The sequence below is a fragment of the Zingiber officinale genome, chromosome 2B (genome assembly GCF_018446385.1).
Source record: "Zingiber officinale cultivar Zhangliang chromosome 2B, Zo_v1.1, whole genome shotgun sequence".
In the NCBI taxonomy this organism is placed as follows: domain Eukaryota; kingdom Viridiplantae; phylum Streptophyta; class Magnoliopsida; order Zingiberales; family Zingiberaceae; genus Zingiber; species Zingiber officinale.
Genome location: NC_055989.1, coordinates 27,326,163 through 27,338,658, shown reverse-complemented (window position 1 = coordinate 27,338,658; position 12,496 = coordinate 27,326,163). Strand labels below are relative to the sequence as shown.

Below are 12,496 nucleotides of genomic sequence, written 5' to 3'. Positions count from 1 at the left end.
AAGTGACCCTCCAACAATCGTTGTTGGGTATTTTGTTTCTCATGAAGGGAGTCTAAAGAGGCATGGAAGTCAGAAAAATCAAATCTAGAGGGTCTCGTACCATAGGCAAAAGAGTGCCTAGGAGGTTCCGGATGTCCGAAAGGGTGCGGGAATCCTGATGACGAGGGCTCTTGGTGGCACTCAGTTTCTTCTATAATAGAGGGAACAGTCTCGGGGTGTAAATCAGTGATCACCCAATTCGCGGGGTTGCGAACTGAAGTGCGCTTGGGGCAAGGAAGGGGTAATGGAAAACCATTGTTCCTAGGGAAGGCAAACCCATTCTCATCCCGATAAATCATCTTCATCGCAAGACAAGAATTGATGTCGATCTTGTCATTACCATGAATAACCTCTAATCCATCAAGCTCACAATCCAGATTGAATGCTATTTGGGTGATCAATCCACCAAACACTATCATCCCTGAAGATGCCTTAGCTGCCCTCAACAAATTTTGCAAGAAATGAAATCCGGAATCAAAATATACTTTATTCAACATCGCCTAAAGAGAATAGAGTTCTACCTTTCTAACCACCCCATCACTCTCTCCTTGACCAAAGATCATTTTACTCATCACTCGGTGGAGGTATCTAAAGGTCGGGTTTTGCATGCGGGATGCTTTGGCACTAGAGGGTTCGTAAGGGTCCTTTGATCCGATTATTGACGTCCAAAATTCATTCCATCTAATCTCATCATCAAATCCACGGGCACCACCAATGGGTAAACCAAAACAATTATTAAAATCCAAACTTCCTTATTCATTATCCTAAAAGTTATGACCCCTACGTAGTCATCCTCAGATAAAAGTATAACATCAATCAAGCTCAAAAATTCAAGGACTAGGCGGGGATAAGTCGGTGCATGAGCATACATAATATCATTCCAATCTAAAGAACTAATCATCCAATCTATGTCATCCCTAATTCCTAGCATATCCATAGTAATGGGATCCATATATTTAGTGCATATAATTTTTCTAGCGACAAGGATATCATATCTAGCTTTTTGTTTATGATTTCTAAAAATAATATTGAACTCGTTTTCATTACCTTCGTCGCGTGCCACCCTTTTTCCTTTGCCTTTTGAAGAAGACACCTTCCCTTTGCCTTTGTCGCCTCCCGGTGCATCTCCTTCGCCAGATCCACTGCTTCCTCGACGAAGTCTCTTCAAGATCTGTGACATGGTGCAAGGTGTTGAGGAATTTCTTGTGGAGATGGGTCTTGAGGATGGGGGAGGAGGAGAAGGAAGAAAAATAGTGAAGTTGCTTCTCTCTTTCCGGATTTGTGGCTTGAAGAAGTGTTAGATCTAGATGTAGATCTAAGAAAAAAATGAACTCTAGAGGTGGGAATTAGGGTTTGATGAGGTGTAGTTTGGAGGAGAATGCTTTTTGGGAGAGAAGGAGATGGAAATTAGGGCTTTTGGAGGAGTAGACGGCGCACACGGGTAGGGGCACGACCATGTCTTATAGACATGACCGGGTTAGGTGAGGTTCTGCACGGCCGTGCTGATTGGCAAGACCTCCTCTTTTCTCCCCTTGATCAAAGTCGCACGGTCGTGCCAATTGGCACGACTCATTCCTCCTTCTCTGCATATGCCGCACGACCATGCCAATTGGCACAACCTGAGTCTTCTTCCTCTCTGGTGGTCTTGCATGGCCGCGCCAATTGGCACAGCCTGTGTTCTCCTCTTCTCTGCATAAGCCACACGACCGTGCAAGGTTGCACGACCTGTGGCCTTTGTTCCTCTGTCGGCTTCGCATGACCTTGCGAAGTCACACGATCGACTCCTTTAAGTGCACGGTGACTCGCCTTTCACTAATTTGGTTCCTCTGACGCCTCCACACCCATGAAACGCTCACGGCCAGCTCGTGGAGGCTCTGCACATCCTGAAAATGAATACCCAAAAATAAAGAAATAATAAAAGTACTTGACTCGAACTTACTAAAGAAATAAAATGATAAACGGAATGGTAAACTAAAATGAAAAACCCTTGGGCTACCTCCCAAGAAGCGCTTGTTTTAGGTCTTTAGCTCGACCCCATTTTAGTTAATGTGGACTAAACCCATGGAAGCACAACTCTCCTCCTAGGGTTAATGCTCTAGTCTGCGCCTTTAGTTTCACTCATGCAGGACAAATGTATTTCTTATTGATTGCTGGAGGGAACTCTCATGGAAACTGCACTCCTTGACTTTGTGTATGTTGATCTTGCTAGAATTTCTCTGAGAAGAGGGGCACAGATAGAGGAATAAGATAAATCAAATTCAATCTTTTCTTTGCCGATCTCCAAGGATAACTTGTGACTTTTCACATCAATGAGGGCTCCATATGTGGCAAGGAATGGTCTTCCAAGGATGATCGGTATCTTGGGGACCTCCTCCATATCCAAGATAATGAAATCTATTGGAATGATACATTCAACCACTTCTACTGGCACGCCTTTCACTATTTCCATTGGGTATCTACATGAATGGTCAGCTAATTGCAGTGCCATAGTAGTCAGTTTAATGTTCTGGAGTTCCAGCTTCTTACATAAGGAGTACGGAAGTAGGCTAACGCTGGCTCCCAAGTCGCAGAAAGCTCTTTGTATGAGTTCATAACCAATTTTGTAATTTATGAAAAAACTCCCTGGATCCTGAAGTTTTGGTGGAATAAGTGCCATAAGTAAAGCACTACAATTCTCTGTTAATGATACGGTCTTGAAGTCGCCCTTTTGCCTCCTGTTAGATAAAATTCCCTTTAAAAATTTTGTGAACTTCGGCATTTGGTGCAGTGCATTTATCAGTGGTACTTCTACGTAAATTTCCTTAATCTTCTTCAGGAATCGGTTGAACTCTTCATCCTTTTGGGATGTTATCAGTTTCTGAGGGAAATGAATTGTCTGACTTTTTGGGAAATTTGAAGAGTTTCTTTAACTTTCTTGGTGATCTCCTCTCTATCCCTATTCTGGATCTGATTGGGCAGTGGGGGAGAGGGCTCTTCCTCCGAGTCAGGTCCTTTCTGAGTAGTGATTTGGGGGTCTCCCAAAGTTCGTCTGCTCCTCATCTCGATGCGGTTGCAGTGTTCCACTGGATTTATATTTGGCTTTCTTGGAAATGTTCCCTGTGCTCTTGAGAAAGACTGGGCTATCTGGCTGCCTTACATCTTTTGATGTTTCTTAGAATTTTTCATTCTTTGAGTTAATTGCTTGATCTCATTCTTCATCTCTTTTTGCTCTGAGAGGACTTCTTCAAGCATCTTTTCAATTCTGGACAGCTGTGAAGGTTGCTGTTGATAAGTCTGTTGTCTAGATGGGTAGCTCTATTGCCCAGGTTGATAACTTTGTTTTGCTGGCCCTTTGTCCTGGTTATTCCGGTATGAGAAATTTGGATGATTCCTCCATCCAGGGTTATATGTGTTGGAGTATGGATTGTTTTGCTTCTGATTGTAACTGACTATCGCATCGCATTGCTCAAGTTGGTTTATCTGTGCTTGTATTGGTTCTAAGGGGTAAGTATCTTGAGAATGATCCGTACTTCCGCAAGTTTCGTAAACATAAACTATTGCATTAGCCGTGTTGTTTCCCATGGCCTCAAGCTTCTTGGTCAGAGCATCCAGCTTCGCAGACATGAGTGTGACTGCATCTAAGTCAAATTTTCCTGACGCCTTTATTGGATTTCTTGAGAAAGAGCCACCAGATCTTTCAGTTACCCACTGATGGTGGTTCTGTGCCACATTCTCTATGATCTCTTCAGCTTCATCAAGGCTCTTGTTCATTAGTGCTCCTTCTACTGTAGACTCGAGGGATACTTTCGTGTGATAGTTGATTCCATTATAGAAGGTGTGTAGAACCAACCATTTCTCAAGGCCATGATGGGGGCACTGTCTCAGCATACTTTTGAATCTGTCCCAGGCTTCAAATAATGATTCTGAGTCTATCTGTTTGAAGCTTGCAATCAAATTCCTCATATGAGCAGTTTTTCTTGGTGGATAGAATTTGTCCAGGAATTTCTGCTCACACTGCTCCCAAGATGTAATGATGTTTGCTGGAAGGGAATTTAGCCACTGCTTGGCTCTATCTTTCAGGGAAAATCCAAAAGGCAATAACCCCACTGATTCTGGAGGGACTCCGTTCACTTTCATGGTACCACAAATCTCGTAGAAAAGCTCTAAGTGGTGGTTTGGATCATCGTGCGGTCCTCCTCCAAATTGATTCTACTGAACCATGTGAATTACTGCAGGCTTGATTTCAAAATTGTTAGCTTCTATTGGCAGTTGAGTGATGCTAGACCGAACCCCTTATGCATAAGGTGCTGCGTAATCCTTCAATAATTTATCAGCCATCTCTGAAGATTCTTGTACTGCTTGAAATATTTTCTGAAGGTTTCTTCTTCTCAAGTAAGTCCTATCAATCTCTGGATCGAACGACAGAAGTTGTCCTAAAAGATTAGCTTTTCGCATGCAAAAACAAAATATAAAATATAGTAAAGAAGAGATTGAAATAATATTATATATATATATATTTGGCTTTTTAATAAGAACGCAGAAAATAAAGAGAAACAAAAATAAAACTATTTATCTCTAAGTGCAAAATATCAAAAAAAGAAAAGATAAAGGAAAAAAATAAAGTCTAGTCTAATCTAATATGATTATCACTAATGTTATAGACGCATTCCCCGGCAACGACGTCAAAAACTTGTTACGATTCCGCAAGTGCATGGATTCGTCATCAGTAATAAAGATTATCGATCCCACGAGGACAAGTTATAAGCACTAGCGATGGCTCACTTAGGATTAGCTAAACTACCGATGGTTATAAGTTATCTAAAGAAAAGGGGTTTGGAAATGGAAATGAGAACTAGCAAAGAGGAAGTAATAGACTTGGTTTATGAAGAGTCCTTGGAGTTCGGTTTCATTGTGGTGGTATTGATGTATCACATTCTATCCTTTACTCATTGTCCATCAATATGCATTCGCCGGAAGTTGAAGTATCTAATCTTAGGTACCAAATAAAGAAGATCATTATGAAATCCTGTTATGGTTCACCCCTGTCACTAGGGCGCCTCAGTAGATCACAAGAACACTACTCTAATTTGTGTCACTAAGGATAGAGATAAGGAGCTTAGTTTGGTCTCTTACTTCCTTCTGGAGGAATTGTCTCTCCTTTCAAGGAAGTACCCTAGATGTCCGTGAACGGGTTACCCCTATTACTAGGGACCCTTGGGTGTACGATCTAGAATATTCTCTCTACGAGATAGGCAATTCCTACACAATCAATTAACACGCTATAGAGATCGAGTAGTCGAAACAAAGAAAGCGAAATCATCTAATGAAATAGAGGCAAAAGTATGAGTCTTACATCAAACCAATCCACAACTACTCCCTCATGCTAGAACAAAGAATCTACTCCATAAACGTCAGAGAAAAACCCGAAGACATAATGTTAAGCATACAATTCTCAAACAAGAAGAGAGAAAGAGAAAAGACGCTTATCCAACGACGACGTGTGATCTTCGGATCCAATCCTTTGCTTCTGGAGTTAATGTGGTGATGAAGGATTGCTGGACGGAGGTCCTGGATAGTGTAGAACAGCACCAAATCGATTCTCTCCCTGACATCTCGCTCCCCAGTTCCCTCCCTTGAGGGAAAGGGTTAAAACCCTTTTATAGGCTAGGGCGCGGCTGCAGCAGCACGACCGTGTAAGGATGGCACGGTCGTGCCCTTTCTTATCTCTAGCCGCACTGCACGGCCGTGTGAGATTTGGGCTCGGTTCATGGGGTACAGTCGTGCAGGGTTGCACGACCGTTCTATGCTTGGCTTCGGTCGTGGGGGGCACGACCGTGCAAGTATGCACGACCATGCTCTAATCTACCTCTGGGTTGGTCGCACGACCGTGCAAGTGTTGCATGGTTGTGCACTTCTCCTCTCCTGTTTGGCCACACGTCCGTGCGAGGTTGCACGACCATGTTCTCTGGCTCATTTTGGTGCATCGACAATTGTTATTTTTGCTCCAAAAGTTGTCCCTGTCAACACAAAACCAAACAAAGAGTAGATATCTGAACAAAAGAGTATATATGATGAGTACATGATAAAAGAGGCGATCATGCAAAGAATATATGCGTATAAAGCAAGTGAATGTGCATTAAAACATGCATAAACGATCATAATATTTATGCACATCACTTCACATGCATGCAGTCTGGACATTAGAAGGTGGGTTGTCCTCACAGAAAGGAAAACAATAAAGGTATATCTTATTCATTTGTTGTTGAAACATATTTTGCGGTGTTATCTACCGGTACCTGGTGTGTAGATACGGGAGCCACTGATCATGTTTGTAATTCATTGCAGGGGTTCCAGGAAACCAGACGACTACATGAAGGGGAGATCACCGTCTACATGGGCAATGGTACGAAAGTGGCGACTGTTGCAGTGGGAGATGTTTATTTATCTTTCGATAAGAATAAAACTTTGATTTTGAAAAATTATCTTTACGTACCATGTTTTAGAAAGAACTTGATTTCAGTTTCTAAATTATTTATGGATGGATATTCTGTTTCTTTTGATGACAAAGTGGTTGTCAAGAAAAATAGGGTGGTAATCTATTCTGGTGCGTTGGTTGGTAATTTATATACTCTTAATCCAATAACTCCCACGATGCAACAAATAGAAATTAATAACACATCTTCTAATTCTAATAAGAGAAAGCAACCTTTGGAAATGAACCAAAAAAATCTTTGACATCTAAGGTTGGGTCATATTAACTTGAGTAGGATTCAAAGGTTAATAGCCGATGGACCTTTGGGTTCATTGGTAGTGGAAAACTTTTTGACCTACGAGTCTTGCTTGGAAGGAAAAATGACCAAGAGGATTTTTAAGGCAAAGGAGTATAGAGCCAAAGAAGTGTTGGAATTGGTTCATTCTAATTTGTGTGGGCCTATGACTATCTAGGTAAGAGGTGGTTTCGAATATTTTATCTCTTTTATAGACGACTATTCGAGATATGAGTACATTTAATTGATGCGCCACAAGTTTGAGTGCTTTGATAAGTTCAAAGAGTACAAGGCTGATGTGGAGAAACGTCATGGTAAAAGTATCAAGACACTATAGTCTGATCATGGTGGGGAGTACCTCTTAGGAGAGTTTAGGAGTTACTTATCAGAAGTCAGGATTCAATCCCAATTGTCTGCACCTGGTACACTCCAACAGAATGGTGTGGCGGAATGAAGGAATAGGACTCTTATGGAAATGGTTAGATCAATGATGAGTTATTCAAAATTACCAAATTCATTTTGGGGATATGCTCTAGAAACGGCGACGTACATTCTGAACTTGGTACCTTCTAAGTTAGTACCCTCTACTCCCACAGAATTGTGGAATGGCGTAAGCCTAGTTTGAAACATATTCGGATTTGGGGTAGTCCAGCACATGTGCTGAAGGGAGACACTGATAAGTTGGAATCACATACAGATGTTCGCTTGTTCGTGGGATATCCTAGTGGAATGAAAGGTGGTTTGTTTTATAGTCCTAAAGATCAGAAGGTCATTGTTAGCACCAATGCCCGATTTTTAGAAGAGGACTATGTAATGAATCACAAGCCCATGAGTAAAATTGGTCTTGAGGAAATAAGAGAGGGCACTTCTACTTTAGTACCAATGGTACAAGATGAGATACCACAAGTAACTGCAACACGTACCACAAATGATACACAATTACAAGTAGTGCCTCGTCATAGTGGGAGGATTGTTAGACAACTTGAAAGATTCATGTTTGTGGGAGAGTCTTCAGACTTGATCCCTGGTGAACATGCCGATCCCTGGACATATGATGAAGCACTCCAAGATAAAGATGCAGCATCTTGGCAAAGTGCAATGAACTCTGAAATAGAATCTATGTATTCTAATCAGGTCTGGGAGCTTCTAGAACCACCAAATGGTGTAAAAGCCATTGGATGTAAATGAGTCTACAAAAGGAAAAGAGGAACAGACGGGAAGGTGGAAACCTTTAAAGCGAGGCTTGTTGCGAAGGGGTATACTCAGAAAGAGGGAATCAATTATGAGGAAACTTTTTCATCGGTAGTCATGCTTAAGTCTATCCAGATTCTTTTATCTATTACTGCTTATATGGATTATGAGGTTTGGCAAATGGATGTCAAGACAACTTTTCTAAATGGAAGTCTTGAAGAAAATATCTATATGAAGCAACTAGAGGGATTCATTGCAAAGGGCAAAGAGCATCTTGTATGTAAGCTCAATCGGCCCATTTATGGACTAAAGCAAGCTTCGAGATCTTGGAACATCCGGTTTGATGAAGTGATTTAGTCTCATGGATTCATTCAGTGTTTAGATGAGTCTTGTGTATACAAGAAAAGTGACAAAAATGTGATGGTATTTCTTGTACTATACGTAGATGACATTTTGCTTATTGGCAACAATATCAAAGTGTTATCAAACGTAAGGATATGGATATCCAAGCAGTTTGATATGAAGGACTTTGGAGAATGTGGACATATTCTTGGGATCAAAGTAATAAGGAATCGCAAGAAAAGGATGTTGTGCTTATCTCAAGCTTCATACATCGATATTATCCTATCTCGTTTTAGCATGCAAAACTCCAAGAAAGGTTTTCTACCATTTAGGCATGGAGTACCTTTATCTAAAAAGATATGTCCTAAGACAACAAAGGAAATAGAGGAGATGAAGGCAGTTCCGTATGCTTCGGCTATAGGAAGCCTAATGTATGTGATGTTATGTACGAGACCGGATATCTGTTTTACCGTGGGCATGGTTAGCTGATATCAAAGTAACCCAGGATAAGGACATTGGACTGTCGTAAAACATATATTAAAGTAACTGAAAGGACTAGATATTATATGCTGGTTTACAGGTAGATGATTTGCTCCCTATGGGTTACACGGATTCGGACTTCCAATCAGATAGGGACAGTAGTAAATCAACCTTGGGGTATATGTTTACTTTGGGAGGTGGAGCCATAGTATGGAAGAGTGTTAAGCAGAAATGTGTTTCAGACTCCACCATGGAAGCTGAGTAATTGGCAGTCTCTGAGGAAGCCAAAGAAACTATATGACTCAGAAACTTCCTGATGGACTTAGATGTGATTCCTGGTTTGCCCAAAGTTATCACAATTTATTGTGATAACAGTGGTGCTGATAACAGTGGTGCAGTAGCAAACTCGAAGGAACCATGAGCCCATAAGGCAAGTAAATGCATTAAGCACAAGTACCACCTGATATGAGACATCGTAAAACGAGGAGAGATTGTTGTCGCTAAGATTATATCAGTAGATAACCTGGCAAATCCTTTCACTAAGGCCCTTCCGGTGAGAGCTTTTGATAGGCATGTTGAGGGGATGGGAATAAGATGTATGGCAATATTTATGACAGCATAGTCTTTTAGTATAAGTGGGAGATTATTGGGATGTATACTATAAGCCTAGCTTTTGTATGAACATCTGTTTTGAAATATTTTGAAATAAGAATCACTTTGATCAAATGTTTACATTTTATATTTATATATATGTCAATACAATTGTCCATTTAATTTATATTGTAGATAACATGGTGTTTGGTGCCACACAGAAGATCATGTTATCGATTCCTTATAAATTATAAATAGTAGCTCACAACCAAGATGGATTGGGACAAACCATTGGAACGGTTGTAGTGTAATTTGGTATTAGTCTATCTTGACTATAAAATTATGCTAGTGCACTATGTGTGTATTGAGTAGGACCGTTTGAGGTTGGTTGATTTGTACTGACTACATAAAAGAATAAAACTTCTGTTATTATGGATGTGCGCCCTCTTAATTCCTATATAATAACAAGCACGTATACTTAGTATTTATTTCTTTAACTTATCAATGGGTGAGATTTATTCGTTAAATCAATAGGCCCGATGAGTTGGGAGATAGTACTGCTTATATGATGTGTTGTTGATTATAGAAGGAATCTGTGTTCTAATTATTTAGGCTGATGATGTCCCCTTGAGGAGCTCATAAGGATTATCATGTAAACCCTGCAGGTGGACTTAGTCTGGCATGATAATAAAGTTGAGTGGTACTACTCTTGGAATCGGATGTTAATTAATTAAGTTGTCAGTAACTCATTTAATTAACAGACATATGATATCTTAAACACAAGGAGATTAACGCCCTCATGATAAGAATGAGCCCATATTGTAATATGGGATTGGTGTGGTAGTTCAATAATAACCCTTTAGTGGTATAGGTTATTATTGATGGACTTGATTTGAGTGTTCAGGCCGTACACAGGAAGCCCAAACCCATTAGGAGGCCTAAACCAATTTCTCCTCTAGGTCCTTGTTGTAGCCTCTATATAAAGCCTCACATCCACACATCCACGTTTTGGTTTTGGTTAAACCTACCTTCCTAGGGCCGGTGGCAAAGGTTATAAAAGGGGGTAGGTGGCGCCACCTAAAACCTAATTTTTCCCATAATTCTCTTCTCCTCCTTGCTAGGGTCGGCACCTCCTCCTTGCTAGGGCTGACGCCTCCTCCTTGCTAGGGTCGGCGCCTCTTGCTTTCCTTGGTGGCCGGCGGCTTGGAATAGAAGAAGAAGAGGAGAAAGCGCCCTATCCTAGAGCTTCTTTTGGCGGTTGACGGTTTGAAAGAAAAGAGGGGAAGGGTGTTTGTTATCTTGGTAGATCGTCGCCCACACGATATCCAAGAAGAGGTGAGGAATACAATAGAAGATCAAGAGGTCTTTGGCTACAAAGGAAAGGTACAACTAGTTCTTTGATTCCGCTGTGTAATAAGTTTAGTTTTCTTTGTATCAATCCTGAATACCAACACAAGAGGCCAACGATCTTGTACTTCGATCAAGGTGTGCTTTGATTCATCAAGAACTTGCTCGATTGATCAAACACATGTCTGATTGAATATGCAGGTCGCTAGGAAAAGTTCTGTACTTGTACAATTTTTATACAGGGGAAATTGAAATAGAACGGAATTCCAGCACCTTCAAGACTGACATGGATGATCTTTTGCATACATATAAAGGTAGATTGGTGGCTAAAGGATTCAAGCATATTCATGGTATAGACTATGATGAAACCTTTTCACTAGTTGTGATGCTCAAGTCTATTCGGATCATGCTTGTTATTGCAGCTTACTATATGATTATGAGATTTGGTAGATGGATGTCAAAACTGCATTTTTTAAGGAAAATCTACTCGAGGATGTGTACATGACATAATCTGAGGGTTTTATAGATCTAGAGCATGCTGGAAAGGTATGTAAGTTGCAATGATCCATTTATTGATTAAAGAAAACTTCTAGAAGCTGGAATCTTCGATTCAATGATGCAATTAAAGCGTGAAGCATAATCATCTTTCCTATATTGTATGTAGATGATATACTTCTAATTGGAAATGATATCCCTACTCTTCAATCAGTGAAGACGTGGCTTCAGAATTATTTTTTAATGAAGGACTTGGGTGAAGCGGCCTATACTTTAGGCATCAAGATCTATAGAGATTATTGGAACCCCAATATTATTTTTGGTGTGATCAACCAAGTTAGGTTAGGTCCTGTTATGTTTTGATCCCTGTGTCTAAGTGTGCAGGAGCTTAGGAGCACAGAAAGTTGAGTGGAAGATGCGGCTAGCGAGAAGGACGACACGGGAGAGAGCCGATGGGCTTGGTGCGTCCGAGGGATGAGACGCTGTGGAAGAGTACGCCGATGGACGAGAAGGACATACGTGATGTTCGAGAGACGAGAAGCCAGAGCGAAAGCCTGCTCGAGGAGAAGGTCGGAAATTGGGTTCGGGTGAGCCCTATTTCGGTTGACCAAAATCACCTAAGTGATCGGAGCAGCGGAAGAGCTAAAGTAAAGCTATGGAGTTACTAGAGGCGCCTTCAATAGGAGTTGAAGGTGCCTCCGCGACCTTCAGGTAGAAGGTGCCTTTAATGGCTGAAGGCGCATTCAACCAGCCATGGAAGGCGCCTTCGACCAGGCAATTTGGCCATTTGCAAAACGGATAAAGTTTTATCCTTTGGATGCGCTGGAGGTACCTTCCAGCCTGCGGATAAGTTTTTCCAGGGTCTATAAAAAGACCCCTGGACTTAGGAAAAAGGAAACAACTTCTGTATTCAGTTTCCTAGTCATTTCTGAGCTTTCACTGTATGTAAAAGGCTTTTCCGCTTTCAGTGAAGGGGATTCTTAGTGAGCTTTCGTTTGCCTTGGATTAACAACCATATAGGTTGTAACCAAGTAAATAGTGACCTTTTACTCATTTATTTTAAGTTGTTAATTCTGTTTTAATTGCTTTATTAATCTGAGTTGAAAGTCGAGAAAGGTGTTTTATTTTAGTGTTTTAGGCAACTCAACCCTCTCCAGCCGGCCTACTCGGACCAACAAGTGGTATCAGAGCCTAACAGCTTCAAAAGGACTAATCGCCGAACGAAGCACACGAGATGGCTGGACCGAGCATTTACCCACCAAAGT

General features: G+C 41.0%; 1 pseudogene; it reads left to right on the top strand.

The window, feature by feature from the left end:
* Positions 1–3,877: 3,877 nt before the first annotated feature.
* LOC122049905 lies at positions 3,878–3,949 on the top strand (annotated as a pseudogene).
* Positions 3,950–12,496: the final 8,547 nt, after the last annotated feature.